We start from the raw sequence: 4,609 nt of genomic DNA on the forward strand, positions 1-4,609 counted from the left end.
AGGAAGGACACTTTTATTTTTATTTGCTGTTGTCAAAAGTGGTTTCTCCAGCTAACATCTGATTGTGTCTTGCTTCAGTGGGGGAGAATACAAAAACAACCCCCTCCTTCCTCCAATGAGGCGCCAGGGAAAGAGATAGAAAGAGGCATACTTTCTGGATGTCACTTAAAAAATTACGTTTAGAGAGCTTTTCTCTCTGTGCTCGGGAAAAAGCTGCCTGCATTTGTTTCTGAGTGGGAAAATGTCGGGATCTGAATTGTGTTGGAACTGCTTTAACCAGTTGTAGACCTGAGTGTTTCTCTCTCTTTGCTTCTGTTGTGGCTTGGATATTGACTTTAGTGTTGGAAGACTTGACTGGTTTTACGTTAGGTGTTTAGCTTCTCCATTTTTCATTTTGTCTGAATTGCATTGCAGATTTCAAATTTTATTTCATAAGGCCTTTGGTTGAATTTCACACTTGTCTCTTTTTCTTTTTTCTTTTTTTAAAAAATTGTTTCATGTTTGGCTATATATTCAAAGCTTAAAATGCTTAAAGTTTAAATGCCACTGGTATTTTCTTTTCCCACATACCTTTCTGGTATTTATTTTCCACACATGAAAATATTACCTATTTCATAACTAACTTTTTCCCCATCTAATCTTGGGGAAAACTTGCCTGAACAAGTAATCCCCATTGAAAACTTTATGTTGTTCTTGCTGCATAGAAGGCCAAATCTCACCATTAATATTTTGCTGGATTGATACCACTTCAATTTTAACTGAATTATTTATTTACTGTTGCAAATCGAGACAGGGTTTTCATCTCATTTTTTTGTTCTTGTTGTGAACAAATTGAAAATAAATTTCAAAAATAAACTTTCATGAGTTAAAAAAATCATGAGGTTGTAGTTTCTTATAGTTGGCTACAAATCAAAAGGTAAATCTAGATTTAGATTTATAGAATAACAGTCTTGATAGAAATAACTATTCTGTATTCTTATATGATATATTCTTATTAGTCTCATTTTATAGTGCTATATTTTATTTATATTCATATATTATACTTATATTTCAAGACAGTGCTATATTTTATTTCACAAGTATTAAAATTTATTTCTGTTGTAGGCCTCACAGCTTACATTATGAGATAATATTTTGTTCCATTTATTCATTTCTTAAGGCTTTCTTTAAGAATGGATACACACCTTCATATTCACATTCTATCTGTATGCCCCTCTCTCTCTTTTTAAACACTGCATTGGTTTCTTGATTCCATAATTTATGTCAGCAATAGAAAAACAGCAATTTGATCAGCAAAAAGGATTGAAGAAATAAAGCTATAAAGATATTTGACATATTATCTTTGACGTAGTATTACAATGCATGATCCTTTTTTATTTTATATTTTTTTCTTGATTATAAAGTCAAGTCATGATATACACATATTTTAGTAACTCAAAAGCATTTCATATGTAGAAACTTGTCTAGTAAAATTTTAATTACCGTGTATTAAAGTAGACATTTACACAGAGGGTGGGGAACTGTAGCAGTAAACAGTATGGTCCTATTTCTTTCATCTCTGTTATGAATTTGAACACTTTTTTTTTTAAACCTTTCTCTGAGATGTGATTGCTTCCCTTAAGCAGAAATCCCTGCTAGTTCTAAGTTGTTCTCCCATCATTAGGACTACTACTAGTCCACCCCAGATTTCCTGTCTTTTTAAAAGCTCACAACCATAATGTAATGGGTAGAAGGAAGTATGCAACTTGCATAGACAATTGGGATAGTGTTGGCCTAGTAGACAGCTAAGTAAAATTTTACAGTGAATTTAATGCCTGCACTTAGTTTGTATTTCCTTTTTGTTGCGACAGTGTCTCAGAGATACTTAGCTGAAGCTGTCTGTGAACTCATGCTCATCCTGACTCAGCCTTCTTAGCAGTGGGATTGTAGTGTCACCATACCTGGTATTTTCCTTTGAGAGCATTCCTATTCACCTGTTTCCTGCTTACCCCCACTCTGGTTAAGAAGACTATTTTCTGTCAATGAGATCGTAGCATGACTTTAAAACCTTTTATTCTAGTTTTAGTATGGCTTATGTTCTAAGTGTTAAATATTGTAAATATTGTTGATATTTTAGGAGGATAATCTTTCACCTAGATAATTCCTTGGAGGTCACATTATCTGATTCTTTATGTGCTGTGATATTTAGGTATCCTGAACGGTTCATAGATTTCATGTTTCATGCTTCTTTTTTTTTTTTGGCTGCTGGGCTTTTGTTGTTATTTTATTCATTTATTTATTTATCCTAGACATGAAACCTTTATACCTAATTCCATTTGTAGCAGTTGAAAGTAATATTCATAGGTTTTTGGCAAGACAGAGTCTATGATCTGGAAATCCATATCTAGACCAGACTTGTTTTTAACTCGGAGAGAGCCACCGACCTTCTGCCTCCACAGTCCTGGGAGTAAAAGTGAGCAGCTACCATGCCTGTCTGATTCTTTCCTATGAATGTTAAGGTTTATAGCTTTAGAACTATGATTTACCCATTTGTAAAGCACTATTAGTTCTCGCCCATTTAAAGAAGTGCTAATTTCACTGCTTGTGAATTATTACTTTTCAGAATCAATTCTGCTTTCTCAACTACTAATCCCCTACCTCAAACCTCCAGTTAATCAGCTCAGCAAATCTATTTCTTGCTCTTGTTTTGAGAACTCCTGTATAACAACAATTAGAATTATAAATGTTCACTTGCAAGTTTGACTTAATGAACTACTTAAGGACAATAGTTCATCTGATTAGAATTTGATTGCAACCTCATTCATAGCAAATATGGTAGTGCATAGTAGGGCCAACTGGTTGACATAATCTATATTAGTTTCAGAAATAGATCTGTTTAATTTTTTTTTCAACTAAGAAGTGTAAGATTAACTTCTTTCATTTTTCCCCCTCCTTGATATAATTCTTAATACCATGAAAGTTTTTTTTCTTAGAATTATTTTTCTTGATGTTTACTGTGGATCTCACATTTCCTAATGAACAATCAAATTAAATACAATTAAAAAAAAGGTACAGTGCTCATAAAATTAAAAATGTATTTTTTTCTAATCCTCATCAGGATAGAATGTATGTGATCAAAGTGGCTTATTTTGACTATGCAGTGATATAAAACTTAAAGTCCATTTATTCAGGTTGCAGAGTCCATGTTGCTGTGATTAGTTGGGGTTGTTAGTCTGCTCTTTCCAGCTCTATGAAACAGTTGATTTTTAGGGTGACATGTTTCCCTGACTTTGTTTTCTTGGTCCTTACCCAGAGAATTATCAGCCTTCCAGTTTTCTTTGGATATGAAGATTTACATCTAGTCATCAGTGGGACCCCATGAAGTCAGCCAGAAAGCCTTTATCCAACTTCTATATCTTTGTAAACGTTGCAGCATTTTGAATGTATATGAAAAGTAGATTGTTCTTGGTTATTAATTAAACATCTATAGAGTATCTTTGTCTTTCATGCATGTGTTGGGCATTTGAAAACAAGGATAGTCCTTGCAATCCCATGTAAAGAGATTTCTTAATTGTAGTCCACACATGTATTGGTAAAATCTTTATTATTTTTTTACCAAAAAATTATATTGACTATATTAATACTGTTAGTAAGAACAATGCATGTTTTAGGAGATTATGTTACTATTTTTATTAAAATAGACAAATATAAGAAAAATTCTATTTGATACTATACTTTAGGGATTTTTTTCAATTCACATACAATTTACTACCATTAGACTACAAAAGTTATCTGTGTAGCTTCCACTGTTGTGTTTTTATTCTAATTATAATTCTTTAGCTTGAAGTTAACTTAAAATGTTCATTAATTTTTTTAATATTAAAAAAGGCAATCCTCTCCAAATTTAATGTTTTACCCTCAGTATATATTTAAACCTCAAACAGCAGGTAATTAAAAGGTATACATTTTCATTTTGAGTATTTTAATACTTTGTACCATATTTTAAGCAAGTCTTAACAATATTATTGAAGTCTACAACTTTGTATGAATTCTGGTATTTTTAGTACACACTGCATATATTACTTCAAGACCCTCATGAAAAAAATTCTCATTTTTCTAAAAAAGTTGCAATGTTTGATGCTACATATACAGTTTTAATAAAATGAGTTAGAACTTTTTCAATACCTGAATTCTTTAAAAAGCAATATCAGTATCAATATCAGTTTCTTTAATAGCTTTAATACATAACTGAAAAGTACCTTGAGAAAAAGCTGCATTTGTTTCTCAGTGTCTACTATCTTAGAATAATGTTGATTCACGGTTGAAGAAGGAGTGGCTACCTCTGCTGCCTAGTGTAGAACCTTTGAGAAGTAAATAGGCTCAAATGGTGAATTTTTAAGTCTTTCACACCCATTAAGTTTCTATTATTATTGTAAGTTTGTAGCACCCTAATGACTACATCAGTTTTACTTACTCTCCACATTTGCATTACTGTGTCATGTTCCATAGGAGGAAACTGTTTACCAGCTAAGTACTATTTAATTATTAGACAGATTGTGTTAGATGTGGGTACTTCTTAATTCAGAATAGAATCATAACAAAAAGTTTTCTCAATCTGTACTGTGGAAAA

The sequence above is a fragment of the Micromys minutus genome, assembly GCF_963924665.1.
Source record: "Micromys minutus genome assembly, chromosome: 13".
Taxonomy (NCBI): Eukaryota; Metazoa; Chordata; class Mammalia; order Rodentia; family Muridae; genus Micromys; species Micromys minutus.